The 18,366-nt window shown below is 37.3% G+C and overlaps 1 protein-coding gene across 2 annotated transcripts in view; it reads left to right on the top strand.

Moving 5' to 3' along the window:
* RP1 (RP1 axonemal microtubule associated) overlaps positions 1–18,366 on the top strand; it is a 655,430-nt gene that overhangs the window by 35,302 nt on the left and 601,762 nt on the right. For both annotated transcript variants that reach the window (XM_021005939.2, XM_078153415.1), the window contains exon 2: positions 3,736–3,846. The gene's annotated coding sequence lies outside the window, so the exon portion shown is untranslated. The remainder of the gene's footprint in view (positions 1–3,735; positions 3,847–18,366) is intronic.

Raw genomic sequence — 18,366 nt, 5'->3', positions numbered from 1 at the left:
CGATTCATTGCCTTTCAGAATAGCCCCTGACAGTTAATGAAAAATAATGCCCCCTGGGGTTAAAATGAAAAGATTCTAACCTCCCTGTTACCATTTTAAGTTGGGATCACAGCACACTCAATTATCTTTGTTACAGACATTCCTTTACAAATCTAGTCACAGCCAAAGTCTTATGAAAAATGCTAGAGGTCTGGAAGTGGAAACATAGGGAAGTGATTTATCTCATCAAGACAGGAGCTAATCTTTTTCCAGTTTGGGTCCGGAAATTCATGGGTTTCATTTCCTAGATAAGTCTCTGGCATCATAGAACAGCTGGAATGAGGGGATGTAGGAGTCTTCCATGAAGCTAACATTAGCAAGAGCTCAGAAATCAATCTGATTATTGGTTAAAAATACCTGGCTTGATGAAATTCACTTGATTGGGATTCATTTTCTATTCCGCGACAATGATGCCTCCCTTTCCAAAATTCAAATTGAGCTAAATATGGAAATCAGACTTTTTTTTTAAATTAAGAAACAGCTAAGAGGGTGGGGTACAATTGCCTGACCCTCCCTGGTATGGAAAGAATGTTAACTATTTAGTTGCAACCTCTATTTAATTGGGGGGAGGGAGGAGAAGCATACTTTACATCTGATTAGCTGAAAGAGAAATGCTAAAAAAAAACCCGCTTCAGTGCTGCTCCAAATTATCTTTTCCGGTAGTTGTGTTTATACAATTTAAGGGAGCTTTGTAAAACAGTCTACTGCTTAAATAAATAAACAAAAACATGTCACTTATTTAACATTCATATTTGATTTGGAAATAATCAAATGGCTTGTCAATTGTTAACCTACCCAGTGATAGTAACTGGATAATGTCTTGTCATGGATTTGGGTTGACTGCTATAAAAATCACCAGATGGAAGGCTAATATAGATTGCCTGATGACGATGATAAGGTTGGTGGGTATCTAGAAAAAACCTGTGGAGGACAACTGATTCACCCCGGAATGTGAGCTGTGGAGCTGGGAACAAAAAGTGAAGCCGCTCGGTTATCAGTTTGAATCTCAGTCATGAATAGCCTATACTAAAAATCCTATTTCCATTTTTTTCAAATGGAGCATTCATCATCTGTAACAGTCACCCAATTGGTCAGCTCCTGAGGTCCTTTCCAGATGAAAAATCTCATGATTTTCATGATTTCAAAGGAAAATTAATTTTATTTTCCTTGAAGTTCACAGCAGTTTCATATATTTGGCAGTGGGAGTGGCAACGTCTGTTATTTGGGGGAAGATTTTCTTAATATCTGTTTGGGGTTTTGAAAAAAAAAGGATGTCAGTCTTTTGCCTTAATTTGTGACTCTGAATTGTTTAGCATATAAAGTGGTTTAAAACAGTTAAACTACTTTGTGGGCAAGTAGCCCACAATTATTTCCAGTGCAGCATGGGGCACATGAACAAGTTACAGAATATGATCTCTTACTTGCTGCTGCTCTCCACTCTGTAGGAGAGTAAGTCTAGCATTTCCAAGGGTGAGTAGAGGTTCTTTCCAAATTAGCCATTCAAATGCCATTATTTAAAATTTCTCATCCTAGCATTGAGTATTTATTCAGTACCTGATCTGATCAAAGGTTTGTTTCCTGTTTTGTAGACCTTAATTGGGACATGAGCTGAAGAGCAGACCCATTTTTGGCAACATAAACTGTGTCTATAAGGCAGAATCACTGTCCTAAATGATCTCCATTTCAATTTTCACTTGGATAGACACACAGCTGCAGCTGGTATCTTATGTAGCAAAGATACCCCCTGATGCATTCTCAGTTCTGGTCAGCCAAGGTGGGGAGTTTTGAGGCCTGCTTCAGCTGTGTATCACTCAATTGTGTATGACTCAGGGAATGATGAATGATGAAGAGTCCCAGAAGAGCCGATGATTTAGTGGATGTACATAAGGGGGAATCACATCCCCCTTCCCTTATACTAATGGTTATAAGAAGCAACTAGGTTGTACAGTGGGTAAGAGTGATTGATCTGAAGTCAAGAAGATCTGAGTTCAAATCTGGCTTCAGGTTCTTATTAGCTGTGTGACCTTGGGCAAGGCACACAGCCTCTGTCTTTCTCGGTTTTCTCAATTGTAAAATGGAGATAATAATAGCACCCACCTACCAATGTTATTTTGAGGATAAAATGAAGTAACATTTACAAAGTTCTTTGCAAGTATTAAAGTGCTATAAAAATGCTAGCTATTTTTTTTTACTTTTATTAATATTAATAAATCAGAATCATAGAATCTTTGCATGAGAAGGGGCTTTAGATATCATCTAGTCTAACACTTTACCTGATTTCTCTTTTGCAGCATCCATGGCAAGTCTGATCAAACACTTCATGTGACAGACCATTTTTAGGGCCACTCCAATGGTTGCAAACTTTTTCCTAATATTGAGCCCAAATTTGCCTTTCTATTTCCTCTCTCCTTTACTGGTCTTAGGTCTCCTCTCTGGGGCTACCTAGGATGAATCCAGGCTAATTCCTATTTTAGCTGACAGCATTTCAAATATTTGAGTGGTGGTAAAGGACTGTGGAAAGAATATTGGCAGAGTAGTCAGAGAAATCTCATTCACATCCTGGTTCTGTTGCCTATTAACCCATGTCTATTAATAGTAGGACATTTACCTCTTTGGTTCTCAGTTTCCTCATCTGTAAAATGAACATGTTTTGATAAGATGCTTTTTATGGTCCCTTCCAGCTCTGAATCTTACAATTACTATGGATCCCTTCCTACCTCCATCTGTTCTTCTCCTCCTTGAATCACACTTTCTAAGATATAGTTTCTAGGCCCTTTATTTCCATGGTTACATTACTGTGGCCCAGGACTCCTTGACTTCCATGAACTTGGGAGAGCTCTAGGTAGAAGGAAGCTGGCCCCACCGTTGTCTTTCAGTCCTGAAACAGTCAGCTGTAGGATATTACCAGGGAACCATGAAACCACCTATCAGTGTAGAGATTGGTGTGGACCTGTATGGTTAGCAGTTTATGATGACTATTTAAATCTTTTATTAAAAAAAGCTTTAAATTTTTCTCCTCCCACCAATAAAAACAAAACCTGTTACAAATTCCCACATTAGCTATGTTCAAATACACACACACACACACACACACACACACACACACACACATATCCTAATAATGGCCTGTCACATAGAGCATTCAATCAGATTTGCCAGGGGTGTTTCAAAAAAGAAATCAAGTAAAAGATTACACTAGGTGATATCTAAGGTCCATTCTCATGCAAGGATTCTATGATTCCGATATCTCATTAATCACAGTAATGATAATAGCTAGCATTTTATAACATTTTAATATTTGAAAAGAACTTTACAAATATTATTTCATTTTATCCTTAAAACAATACTGGGAGGTAGGTGAGATATATATATATATATATATATATATATAATATATATATATATATATATATATATATATACATATATATATTTACATATACACACATATATTTGTATATGTAGGTATATATACACACATACATAATGCATATATGTAGACATATATACACATACATATATTGGGAGATAGGTGCTATATACAGTGTATATATAAATAATAAATAAACAAGATATGATATGTAATATATAAAACATAGTGCCTACTCCCAATAGGTGTATGTGTGTGTAATATATATAATGTATATTTCACTTGGCACATTGGGTCCATTACCTCTTTCTTTTGAAAATTTTTAGGGGCAGGTAAGTGGTGCAGTGGATACAGCACTGGCCCTGAAGTCAGGAGGACTTGAATTCAAATCCTGCCTCAGACCAAACACTTGACACATTCTAGCTGTCTGACCCTGGGTAAGTTACTTAACCCCAATTGCCTAAAAAAAAGAAAAATTTTGAACTTGTTTTTTATATAGTAGTTTTCAAAATCTTGAAGTTAACATAATTACAATTAAATAACAATATTATAGATGTTTAAGTGTATGTTGGGATGAATAAATGATTCCTGAGTTTCAAGGGCAACTGAATGGGCAGTATGTAGCTATGTGGAAACATCTCTCATACATCATTCCGAACTATCTTTTCAACACTTCATCTTCCTAGTTACTATTCCCCTCTTCCATTTCATTATTCTTTATTGAATTTCATGTTCATTTTAAATAAGAATTTTCAGGTAACAGCTAAAGTCAAATACCAAGAACATCAGTTCTTACAGTACAAAAATATTGCCAACTCTACTGATTTTGGGCCATGCTTACAGTCATCTAACCCTCCAAACTATGCGGTTATCTTTAATTCATACTTTTCCTGTCTTCATACCTGATCATTTACCAAGTCCTGTCAAGTTCTTCCTTTGAAATGTCTTACTTATCTGTTCATATCCATTACTCCCATTGGAGCTGAAGCCATCTTGTCTATGCTGCTATTCAATTAACCTTTTAAAAAAATTCATTTTTATTTTCAGTTCTGAATTTTCTCCCTCCCACCTCTTTCTTTCCCACCCATTGAAAAAGCAAGAAAAACAAAAACTGTTACAAATATGTGTAGTCAACCAAAACAGATTCTTTTTTTAGAGGAGGAGGAGAAGAAAGAGAAGGAAGAGAAAGAGGAGAAGGAGGAGGAGGAGAAAGAGGAGGTGGAGGAGGAGAAGGAGAAGAAATCACAATTTGCATTTTGAGTCTACCAGCTCTCAATCTGGAATGGATAGCATGTTTTGTTTTCTGGAACGATGCTTGGTTCCATCATCGTAAACATATGGCATGTCCTCTATTACAGTCAGAGGCAGCAAGGTATAATGGAGAAAGTGTCATGTTCAGAGCTGAGAAGACCTGGGTTCAAATCCTTACTACTTATTACTGAGTGACCTTAGATAAGTCACTCAATTTCTTTGAGCCTCAGGCAAAACTGAAATACTAGACACTAGAACCTAGCTGTGGCAAGCTGAAGATTTAGCCCGCTTCCTCAGAAATGTGTTGCCTGTCTGGTCCTTCCACCTGAATCATCTTGGTCTCCTCCAAGCTCTCTTCTGGATAGCAGCGTGGACTCAGAGAGCCCAAGTCCTGATGCTAATAGGAAATGCAATTGAAAACAGTTAGGGGTTTTTCAGTTAACTATAGGGCAGTGAAGACCTTTTGGTAGCAACTTCAAAACCATTTTCTGGCATGGAAATCTGTTGGCAGTCCTATGCATTTGGTTATTGCTGAGACAAAGGGAATAGGGATAATTAACACCTGCACAAAGCTAGTGTTCTTTAGATCATCTGTCTTGCTGCTGAGCAGGCTCGATCTGTCTTTGCTTCGTAGCTATGGCTATAAGCCTTCTGTGAGTACTGTATTAGGTAGCTGAAAATTCAGGGGAAAAGGGTTCCCCAAACTGGTGAAGAAGTATAACTCAAAGGATCTGGAAAATTGATAAAGGAAATTTAGGATGAAGAGCTGGAAATGTTGCCAAATGCTGAGAGCCATATAAATCTTTGGTCATCTAAAATTAGACTGGATAAACAATTGAGAATGAACTATGCAGGCAGGAGAATTCACAAGGTGACCTAACAACTCTGTCTATTTCTAATTTCTGATTCCGTGGAAAGGTCTCCTTATTATACTTTCTTTTTAGTGTATTTATCATAATTATTTATATATTTTATTTAGAAGAACTAAAATCACTACCAGAATGTCATTTCATATGCTATTAAGGTCAGTCTATTTTAAATCCAGCGAGAGGGTCCTGTAAATTTCTCTTGACATAAAGCAAAGCTTTCCCATCATGTTGTCTTGCGTCTGATGCTATTTTTAAATTACATTTGTAGTAGACCTAATCTACCTTTTGATAAGGAATTTCATATCCATTGGTAGGCCAACTCATCGTGACTTTGTGTTGTGAATATAACTGCAAATTATGAACCAACATTCAATTTGAGTTCTTCTCTGGGACAGAAAACCAGTCTAAAAGCAGAAGGAAAACTATTTGTGTTTATGAAGATAAGAAAGAAGTCCACAGAGACAAAGCTTTGATAGTGAATAGCACTTTTAAGGTAGAATGCCATGCTAGGCTATAGGCATGAGCAGGCTGTCAGTGAAGGGCTAATATATAGCCAAGACAAGGTCGCAGGGCTGGAATAGGAGCAGTTAACCCCAGAAAAGGATGTGGGAGTTGGTGGTCCAGGACAAGTCAGAGGTGTGGAGTGGGAGTGCAGCTAAGAAGGAGCAGTCAGAATCAGATGGTCACTTAGAACCAGGAACTCCCAGGCTGAAAGAATCAGAGTGGTGTCAGAGGTGAGAAGAGACATTTGGGAATTTGGGAAAACCGACTGGGCAGTAGGAATCACAGGACTATATAGGAATCACTGAATTAAAAGGGCCCATACAGGCAAAGTAGTCTAATGTGTACCTGATCAAGAACCCCCTCTACAAGGTGCCACGTAGGCATTTATCCAAATTTTACTGAAAGACTGGAGGAACCTATTACTTCTAGGCAGCCTATTCCACCTTTGCTCAGTTTCTTTAAGAGCTTTTATCTCACATGGAGCCTAAATCTGCCTGCTGCAATGTTCCTCATTATGTTTTCTGGGACCAAACAGCATACATGCATGTGTGTGTGTGTGTGTGTGTGTGTGTGTGTGTGTCTGTGTGTGTGTGTGTGTATGTGTGTGTGTGTGTGTTTGTAATTATTTATTTTTAGTTTTCAACATTCACTTCCACAAGATTTTGAGCTCCAAATTTTCTCCCCATATCTCCCCTCCCCAAGATGGCATACATTTTCAATATCCCTTCCCCTAGTCTGTCCTCTCTTCTATCACCACCCCTACTCTTATCCCCTTCCCCTTCTATTTTTGTGTAGGGCAGGATAGATTTCAATACCTTATTACCTGTATATCTTATTTCTCAGTTGCATGTAAAAACAATTTTTAACATTTGTTTTTAAAACTTTGGGTTCTAAATTCTTTCCCTTCTTCCCTCCCCACCCACCCTCATTGAGAAGACAAACAACTTTATATAAGTTATACATGTGTAGTCATGCAAAACACTTCCATAATAGCCATGTTATGGAAAATTATATTTCCCTCCATCCTATCCTGCCCCCACTCCCATTGTCCTTTGACCCTGTCCCTCATCAAAAGTGTTTGCTTCTGACTACCCCCCCCAATCTGCCCTCTCTTCTATCATCCTTCTCTCTCTTATCCCCTTCCGCCCTATTTTCCTGTAGGGTAAGACAGATTTCCATACCCAACTGAGTGTGTATGTTATTCCCTCCTTATGTCAAATCTGCTGAGAGTAAGATTCACTCACTGTCTCTCACCTTCTCCTTCTTCCCCACCACTGTAAAAGCTTTTTCTTGTCTGTTTTATGTGAGATAATTTACCCCATTCTACCTGTCTCTTTCTCCTTCTCCAAGTATAATACTCTCTCACCCCTTAATTTAATTTTTTAAATATCATCCCTTCATATTCAACTCACCCTGTGCCCTCTGTCGATAGATAGATATAGGTATACAGATGTATCTATATCTATATCATCTATATCTATATCTATATCTAATCTATATCTATATCTATATCTATGTCTATGTCTATGTCTATGTCTATATCTATATCTATATCTATCTATCTATCTATCTATCTATCTATCTATCTATCTATATCTATATCTATATATATATCTCCTCCAACTGAGGGAACATGAGAAAGGTCTTGTGAGTTACAAATATAGTCTTTCCATGTAGGAATGTAAACATTTCAATTTTAATAAGTTCCTTATGATTTCTCTTTCCTGTTTACCTTTTCATGCTTCTCTTGAATCTTATATTTGAAAATCAAATTTTCTATGGTCTTTTCATCAAGAATGCTTGAAAGTCCTCTTTTTCATTGAAAATATTTCTTTTTACCCTGAAGGATTATACTCAGTTTTGCTGGGTAGGTGATTCTTGGTTTTAATCCTCACTCCTTTGACCTCCCGAATATCATATTCTAAGCCCTCTGGTCCCTTAATGTAGAAGCTCCTAAATCTTGTGTTATCCTGATTGTGTTTCCACAATATTTGGATTGTTTCTTTCTGGCTGCTTGCAATATTTTCTCTTTGACCTGGGAACGCTGGAATTTGGCTATAATATTCCTGGGAGTTTTCCTTTTAAGATCTCTTTCAGGAGGGGATTGGTGGATTCTTTCAAATTCTTTTTTAACCCTCTGGTTCTAGAATATCAGGGTAGTTTTCCTTGATAATTTCTTGAGAGATAATGTCAAGGCTCTCTTTTTGCTCATGGCTTTCAGGTAGTCCAATAATTCTTAAATTATCTCTCCTGGATCTATTTTCCAGGTCAGTTGTTTTTCCAGTGAGATATTTCACATTGTCTTCCATTTTTTAATTCTTTTGGTTTTGTTTTATAATTTCTTGTTTCCTCATAGAGTCGTTAGCTTCCACTAGCTCCATTTTAATTTTTTTTGGGGGGGGTTAGGCAATGGGGTTAAGTGACTTGCCCAGGGTCACACAGCCAGTAAGCATTATGTATCTGAGGCTGGATTTGAACTCAAGTCCTCCTGAATCCAGGACTGGTGCTCTATCCACTGCACCACCTAGCTGCCCCACCATTTTAATTTTTAAGGAATTATTTTCTTCAGTGAGCTTTTGGACCTCCTTTTTCATTTGGCCAATTCTGCTTTTCAAGGCATTCTTCTCCATGCTGGCTTTTTGGACCTCTTTTGCCATTTGGGTTACGCTATTTTTTAAGGTGTAATTTTCTTCAGTATTTTTTTTGGGTCTCCTTTAGCAAGCTGTTGACTCATTTTCCATGATTTTCTTGCATCATTTTCATTTCTCTTCCCAATTTTTCCTCTACTTCTCTTACTTGCTTCTCAAAATCCTTTTTGAGCTCTTCCATGGCCTGGAACCAATTCATATTTGTCTTGGAGGCTTTGGATGTAAGAGTTTTGACTTTGTTGTCTTCTTCTGATTGTATGTTTTGATCTTCTTTGTCACCAAAGTAAGATTCTATAGTCTGAGGTTTTTTTTTTTTGCACTGTTTGCTTATATTCCCAGCCAATTACTTGGCTTTTAAACTCTTTGTTAAATTAGGGTTCTGCTTCCAGTGTGGAAGGTGTACTGTCCCAAGCTTCGAAGGTTTTGTGCAGCTCTTTTCAGAGATGCTTCTAAAGTGAATTCTATCAAACATTTAAGGAACAATTAATTCCAATACTATATAGACTATTTGGGAAAATACGATACAAATATGGTGCTGATATCTAAACCAGGAAGAGTCAAAACAGAGAAAGAAAATTATAGACCAATTTCCCTAATGAATGCAGATGTGAAAATTTTAAATAAAATATTAGCAAATAGATTACAGCAACTTATCAGAAGAATAATACACTACAACCAGGTAGGATTTATATCAGGAATGCAGGACTGGTTCAATATTAGGAAAACTATCAGCATAATTGTTCATATCAACAACAAAGCTAACAGAAACCACATGATCATCTCAATAGATGCAGAAAAAGCTTTTGACAAAATATAACATGTATTCCTATTAAAAATACTAGAGAGCATAGGAATAAATGGAGTCTTCCTTAAAATAATAAATAGCATCTACCTAATACCTTCAGCAAGCATCATATGTAATGGGGACAAGCTAGAAGCATTTTCAATAAGATCGGGGGTGAAACAAGGATGTCCATTATCACCACTGTTATTCAATATCATACTGGAAATGTTAGCTTTAGCAATAAGAGAAGAAAAAGAAATTGAAGGTATTAGAATAGGGGAAAGAAGAAACAAAGCTATCACTCTTTGCAGATGATATGATGATATGCTTAGAGAATCCTAGAGAATCAAGTAAAAAACTACTTGAAAAGATAAGCCACCCTTAGCAAAGTTGCAGGCTATAAAATAAACACACGTAAATCACTGGCATTTCTATATAGTACCAACAAAGCCCAACAGCAAGAGATAGAAAGAGAAATCCCATTTAAAGTTACTGTAGACATTATAAAATATTTAGGAGTCTACCTACTGAAACAAATCCAGGAAGTATATGAACACAATTACAAAACACTTCTCACACAAATAAAGTCAGATCTAAATAATTGGAAAAACATCAGTTGCTCATGGGTAGGTCAAGCTAATACAATAAAAATGACAACTCTACCTAAGCTAATTTACTTATTCAGTGCCAAACCAATCAAACTACCAAAAATTATTTAATAGAGTCAGAGATACTTCTAGGGACCTGCAAATTTTTTAGTTCTTCCAAGGTGGTATGATCAGAGGTGAGGTGTTTACTCCTTTCCTGGCCTGGCCTCTGGTCTATGAGTGACCACAAGCACTGCTTTCTGCCCTGGAACTGTGAGGAGGATTCCCTCTTCACTGCTGCCACAAGCTCTGCCATGCCAGCGCTTCTCCTCACCCCAGGACTGCCACCCAGGACTGCGACCCAGAGCCAAGCAGGGGCAAAGCAAGAGAATCCTGCCTCAGCACCAGCAAAGAGAGCCCTGAAATCCCCCTCTGATCAGTCATTCGATCCTCCCTCCATCTGTGGGCTGAGCGCTCTGGAAGCAGCCGCCACCATAGGGCTGTGCCAGGACTGGGGCCAGATTGGGCCTTTTTCTCACCGAGGTCCAACAGACATTTCCTACTGACTTTCTAAGTTGTCTCTGGTGTTTGTGGGTTGAGAAGGCTGGCACAGCTGCCTATGATTTAGTCCCGTGAGGTTGCTCCAGGTTCACTGAGGCCTAGTCTTTGCCTGTGCAGCCCACGCTGAACTGCGTTCCTCTCCTAGTCCAGTGCAACAGACCTTTCCCATCAATCATCCAGGTTGTCTTGGACTGGAAATTTGTTTCACTCTGTCTTTTTGTGGGTTCTGCTGTTTTAAAATTTGTTTAGAGCCATTTTTTACAGGTATTTGGAGGGATTTGGGGGAGAGCTCAAGCAAGTCACTGCTTTTACTCTGCCATCTTGGCTCCGCCCCGTAAGCAGCGCATATTTAATCCCTCTATTAGTGGCTCTTCAAATACTTCATATTCTCCTTAGTTCTTCTTCAGGTTAAAAATCCCCAGTTCCTTGAACTGGATTTTGATTCATTTGCCACCTACATTCTCCACTCCCATTTGTGGTGCTGCTAAACATTGATGGTGGGACACAGTACTGCTGGCTTGGTCCACTACAAATTTATGCTATCTAACCTTCATTACTACATGGCAATCCTTTCATTCTTCTCTGATTGATTCTTCTTCAAACACCCTATAGTAACTCTTTTAAATCTTTTCTCCTCAAGTTCCTTGGACAAACTGCTTTACCTTCTCCTCCCATCAGAGTGCCTTACCTAATACTTTATTTAGATCTTACTGCATTAGCTCTTTCCCCTCCTTCCATGTATCAAAACCTTTTTAGATCATCTTATATTCTCCTTTACTCCAGTCTCTGATGCAGAGGTGACCCTTCTCCTTATAAAGGGCAAACCCTCTTATAAATTTGATCTCATTCCCTCTAGCCCCCTCTGGGAGCTTGCTGCTTCAATCATACCTGTTCTCCTTTTCAACAGTAATTTCTGTTTACCTGCTGACTCTTTCTTTGCTGCCTACAAACATGCCTAGGTGTTCCCCATCCATAAAAATAAACAAAAAATAAAATAACTGACCAAACAAACTTTCACAAGTTCCTGCCATCCTACATCTTTCTTGTTATCCTATGTCTTTCTTCTCTTTCACAGCCAAGCTCATCCCCTCCATTTCTGTATCACTTACTTTTCAAGTCTTTACAATCTGACTTCTAATCCCACTACTCATCTGAAACCACTTTCTGTACAGTTGCCAGTGATTTAATAATTGCTAAATCCATGGCCTTTTTCTAGTCCTCATCCTTCTTGGTGTCTCTGAAGTGTAAGAACAAGCATTTTTCATTGGGGTGCTCCACCTGAGACTCCCTTCTATGCTGGGATTTGCCTATTAATAATTACTCTTTGGGTCCAATCATGGAACCAGTTCCAAATCTACCTAACTGTTCTATTGTCTAGGCCACATCTCTCCATCTTGTCCACAAAGAACAGCATGAGACTATGTCAAAAGCTTTGTCAAAATCTAAGTTAAACTTTATCTGTGACTTCCTCTTGATCTGTTAGTTTCATAACCATTTTCCAAAAAGGAAATGAGGTTAATCTTGGATGACCTGCTCTTGATGGAGTCATGCTGGCAATTTTTAATCATCACTTCCTTTTCTAGGAATCAAAAACCCAAGCACTGAGACTGGGCAATAGGAGGCTGGGCTTAGCTAAAGAATTTTGGATTAACAAAAGCGAGAAGTTCTTTGATATTAAACCAACAGTTTGACTTATTTAGGCAATTAAAAAAAATAAATTCCCTGTTAGAGCAACTGCCATTCCCCACAGTGGCTCGTCTATGGCTTTCAGGTAGAGGTAAAGGCTGGAGAAGTGACTGTATTGAAAGGAGGGCAGCTGTAGACAGAAAGCATTTTCTGACCCAGAGGACCCATCTAAATACTTAAAACAGGAATATATTTCCCTCCTTTCCGTCTCCCCAACTCCTGGGTCCGCATGTATGGAACATTGAATTTAAATTTCAGATTTTAAAAAATTGCTCAGATTTTTTTATTTTTTTTCTCTTTTTTCTTTTAAAAATATTTTTTGTTATATTATATGGTTCTTTGGGAGGGGGGAGGGAGAAAGGAAGAGACAAGGAAAATTAGGAAATGCAAAACCAAAAAATATCAACAAAATTTATTTTATAAGAGATACTTAAAACAAGCCTTTCTTAGAGGTTTCTGAGAGTGCCTAGTTCCTTTGCACCCATCATTATACCTTGAAAATCCATTGCTTTAAAAAACTTCCTTTTTACTACTGAGGTTATTGCATTTATGTATCATTCCTCTATGAAAACAAGAGTAATACCCTAAGGATGGATTTTTTTAAACATATTAAAAATTAATCTTACTTCATTTCATCCTTGCTAGGATTTAATAGTTATAATAAAGAACACGCAGTCCTTTTCTTTGAAGTGTTAACCAAAGATTTTCTGTAGCAGTCATCCTGTTCTCATTAAAACAAAAACCAAAACAAAATATATGCTATATCTCAACTACCTGGAGACACCTCCATTCTCCAATCTAAGAGCTACATGTATATAGCTCTCTCTGTCCCTGTACTATGTTGGTTTTCCATTTATGCCAGAAGTTAGCTCTCTTTTCTTCTTTTCTGGCTCTTCTTCCTCTTTCTTTATCTTACTTCTTCCATTCCTCATTAATGGGGCATGTTTCCCTAAGCTCTGCTCCCTTGAGGAGCTCACCCACATACTTTTGCCCACATGTTGATGACTTCCAAATCACCTCTTATCCTTTTCAGTGGGCTACAAGAGAACTCCATTTGGGTGTCCCATTGTTATTGTAAACTTGCATTGGTGTACAACAAAGAATCTTAAGGGTTCTGTACCTGGTGTCCATGAACTTTAAAAAAAATATTTTGATAACTATTTTTCAATGTAATTGGTTTCCTATGTCATCTTGTCTTTATTTTATGAGTTTAAAACATTATTCTGAGAAGAGGCCCATAGATTTCATTAGGTTGGTAACGGAGTCCAATGACACAGAAAGGTCAAGAACCCAAACATGAGGAAAAGCCATTAAACTTGGAGTTTGAAGACTTGAGTACTTGAAAGACTCTGCCTTATCATTAACTAGCCATAAGTTACTGAAGAAGTCATTCACCTCTCAGAGTCTCAGACCAGTCTAAGAAATGTCAGTACAAATAATACTGAAAGACAGTTAGACTTTGATTAATTATAATGACTAGTCTTGGCAAGGAGAATAGATGATGAAACCTGTCTTTGTCCTCTCTGTAGAGGTGGGGGACTATGGTTGCCCAATGGTGGATCTCCTGTCATATGCAGTGTTGCATAGATTGGCTTTGCTCAAGTGTTATCCTTTATTATAAGGGAGGCATGTGTATATAGCTAGATCTAGATTACTGTGAATCTCTTGAAGGTATATGGAACAGTGACTGAACATAAAGACAACGTGGGGTGATGAAACATAAGAAAATTGAAAAGTACATTCAATTCAAAAAATATCATGTGTTTACTGTGTATAAAGCCCTACAGGCTGGATATTGCAGCATGCTAAAACACTGAATAGAGAATTCAGGAATGGTCATACCTGAGCATTAGTAACCAAAAATCATGCATGAGAACTTTTTATGTCTTAAATGAGAAATTTTTACACCAGAGATGGGAGGAAAGCACAATTGCTCTTTAGAAAAAATATCCCAATATTTATCTCTGTTAAGGGGTATGTTGAAAACCAGTCTAAAAGGATACGAGATCACTTATTTTTTCTTTTTCCCTAAAGACTACAATACACCCATGTTAGGAATAACAGATTTGTTTTGAACATAGTGCATTTGTGTAACCAGTGAATCTAATGCCCCAAGCAAAAGTGTATCCCAGATTGCCTTACCGTAACAAGACAATCTAATCACACTGAGTCTGTGTGTGACTGGTTTTGAGCCGTTTGCCGCTCTAGTTCTGCCTCTTTATAAATTGGTATCTTCCAGCTCTAAGTATTTCCCTGTGGCTGCATGCTAAGAAAAATACAAGGGGAGATCTATCCAATATCATTCTTTCCACTAGCTACTTCCAGTGATTTATCTAGAATCCCAAGAACTGCTTATCAGTTAGATAGAAAATTGCAAACCTAGTGTCTACCTGTTTTCTCTGAGCAGGGACTTGGCTCTATTGTTCTGTCACAGTCCTTTTGAAAAATTGTTGTTGATTGACCTCCCTGGTAAGTTTAGCTGGAGTATGTCTTTTGAGGACAGCTGTATTTTCTTTTATTAATAGTGGAAGTAATGGTTTGTATTCTTTGATAGATTAAGAAATACTCCTTCTTTGGCATTGAAAGTTTCTTCCCGGAAGGGGTAATTTACCTCTAAAGGCTCTGTACATATTTTTTTAGAAGCCCAATTTATATCATGGTAAGATTAGATAAAATGATTAATTCTTAATTTCTAGCCCTCCATTAAGAAGTCAATATTAGTCAAATCACAGGAATAATAAATACTAATTCATGAAGGCTCACAGAGCTTCTTTGGATCTTACATAGTATAACAAGGTTGCAATAGACCTTAAGAAATCTCACTGTCTATCCCCTACCTTCATCAGATTAATTTTTGAATTTCTAATTTGCTGAGGTTGTTTGTAGTATCATTAGGGTTGGCGTTTCAGTGTTAAGTATCACTGACCTTGAGTCTGACTCATGGAGAATATTATCTGTACTATCCCTCTAAGTCTTTGTTGAACCATTGATCAAGATTCTCTGAGTTCTACACTCCAACCTGTTTTGTACCTGCCTATCATAGTTGTACTGTGATTGAACTTCTGCTCTTCCTTTCCCTCCTCCCTTTACTGCCATGAAAACTCTGATCTTATTGGTCAATATACCCCCTCTGGGATTTCTGGCCTTGAGGACATAGTGACTATGGACAGTCATTTCTAGATCAAACCCTCTGACCATCCAGGTCCCAAAGGGTGGACCACAGGAGAGGTAATACTTATTCTTCTCAATGTTGATTTGGGATGTTAGACATAGACCATTTCCTGCTCATTTTTGGCTCTGTCATTCATAAAACTGTCCAAATACCTTTAGAATCCATTTATATCTCCTGCTCTTACCAGGCTTTGGAGGTCCATATGTTTCTTGTTGTTAGAAATGGCAGTTATTTGTCCTGTGTCAGGGCAGAAGGAACATTATTAGACCAGCTGTCAAGTGACACCTGCTGGAAACTAATCCCAGCTCTGTCATTAACTATCTGGGTGACCTTTGGCAAATCACAACCTTCCTTGGATGAATTTTCCTTGTCTATGCAATGAGAAGGTTGTTGTAGATGCTCTAGAGCAGGAGTTTTAAACTTGGGGTCTGTGAATTAAAAAAAATACACACACATATGTAACTATTTCAATGCAATTGGTTTCCTTTATAATCCTATGCATCTTACTTTGTATATTTATTTCCATTTTTAAAATTTTATTTTGAACTTAAGGAATAAAACAAGCATTTCTATAACATAGTAGAATATAAAAAAAGATGATTGTACATGAAATTACAAATCTATTATTCACAGCTTGCTATTCCTTTTAAATATATAATAAAGTTATCATGTGAATTCCTTTTTGTCCCTTTCTTTTCCCCTCCCCCTTCCCCCTTGAGATTGCTACAATTAGACACAAAATTTATGTATTTATATATATAAACACCTGATTCAGAACATACTTCTAGTTTTAGACTTTTCCTACAACCTATGCCCTTCTAGTTTACTTTGGTCAATTTCAATCTATAAGTAAACAATATTTAGGATTTAGAGGAAGTGTGGTATGATGGAAAGAGGTCTGGCACAGAATCAGATGAAGCTATCTAACTTTTGCAAATCATATAATCTCTCTGGGCTTCAATTTCCTTATTTGTTAGAAGCAGATATTTGTGTCAGTCATTTTAAAGGACTCTTCCAGAGCTAAAATGCTATGATTCTATGATGATTTGATCTTGGCTCAGTTTCATTTTCTCTTTCTGCTTCTTTAAGCATAGGAACTTATGTCTGATGTTAGGTTGAAGATTGCTGCTCCTATACCATGTAGATTCCACATTGTCTTGATTTTCTTATTAGTAATCATCTTCCAAATGAGAACCCATTGTTACTAAATTGTATAGGGCATCTTATAAAACTGAGAATTACTTGCCTAACAGAATAATTAATGCCAAGGATCCCCATTTTTAGTGTGCTTTAACTTGCTCGAAATTGTAGGAAATATTAAAAATGTACCTTCAATAGAGGTAACATCATCACAACAATTGATCATATGTCAAAATGCCTTTCAGGGATAGAATTTTCTGGAGGTCACAAAGCTGCCATCTGTTTCATTAGTAGGTAAACTACAAACCTGACTGAACCTATTTTGCACAATTGTGCATTCTAAAACCACTGATTGATGAGCTAGAAGTAAAAGAACTTGTATTTTAGTTCACTTGCAGATTGAGCCCACTGTTGCCAAAATACTGATTTAGCATTTTGTCTATATGTTGGTTTTTATGTGATAGAACCCTTCATTGACCAAAGTTCATCTCCTGATTAGCGTCATGCTTACAGAGAAAAGCCTTGTTGGCATTTAGAGAATTTCACATCTTTTTCCTTTTAAAATTTTGGATGTGTGTCTTCTAAAGATTTCTTTTTCATGTTGGTATAAAATGGATAAAGACACCTTGAGACAACTCAGAATTACTATATACATCCTGCTTAGATAGTGATTTGAATATTATTAGAAGGATACACTTTATTCACAAGGTACAGAATAGGAAAAAAGGGAAGATAAAGGGGGATTACTTATTAAGGAAATATACTCATATAAAGAAATATCATTGGTAGATACATTTAGGTGAAGACCAAGGGAAATAGAAATAGAAGTGAAATGGTCTTCAGAGTATACTGCACAGACTATCTGATAGAGGAAATAGATGAGTTTAGTAAAACTTATTATTAGCCTGAAACAGAAACATGGGATAGTAGTGAATGATGGCAGTTATTCTGGTATCTGCTGGAACTCTCTCTGTTCCCAAATCAGAATAGCTAATTTCTTGGTTTGTCTTTATGGTAATTTCATCCTTAAAAAGGCAGAGGAACAAGCAAGGCAAAATTCTGTTCTGGGTATTATTCTTATCAAAGTAAGTAACTTGTTGCTAGGGTGAAATGATGGGGATCCTCAGGGGGAGTGATAATTCCATCTTAGAATTCATGATATAGAAGGAGAAGAAAGCACGGAAGACTCATATGTACCAAGGTTCTTTGAAGAGCGGCATCCCAAAGCTTCAGAGGATGAGCAATCTTGAGGGTCTTCCCCTCCCAGTTTGATTTTTTTTTTTTATTAAAGGGGCCATCCCTGGACTCACTTCTTAAAGATGTCTATTCACTGAATGGGTGTTGTCTCACTCAAAGTGAGAACTTGAAAATACCTTAGCTTAAAAGGGCCAAGGTCTCTCACTGCTTCCTGATTGATATCTGGACACTGGATCCAGATGGCACTGGAGGAGAAAGTAAGGCTGGTGATTTTTTTTTTTTTTTTGCACAGCCTTCCCTTACTCAAATCAAAGTCAATTACAAGTCACGTCATCATCTCCCTGGTGTCATGATCCTCTTTGAGAACAAGGACAAGCCACACACAGAATCATATTTTACAAAGAAAGTATATATGATAGGAAATTCTAAAGAATAAAAATTTGAAAACTCAAAGAGAAAAGATTTCATTGAGGAGGACAAGGGGAAGTTGCTTAAAGGGACCAATGTGTATACCCAGGGATGTCATTAAACAATTTAGATTTAAAAAATATATATACA

Source organism: Phascolarctos cinereus, unplaced genomic scaffold (assembly GCF_003287225.1).
Source record: "Phascolarctos cinereus isolate Bilbo 61053 unplaced genomic scaffold, phaCin_HiC Scaffold_4;HRSCAF=312, whole genome shotgun sequence".
NCBI classification, from domain to species: Eukaryota; Metazoa; Chordata; class Mammalia; order Diprotodontia; family Phascolarctidae; genus Phascolarctos; species Phascolarctos cinereus.
The sequence above is the reverse complement of the archived record's forward strand: the minus strand, read 5'-3'. Positions and strand labels throughout refer to the sequence as shown.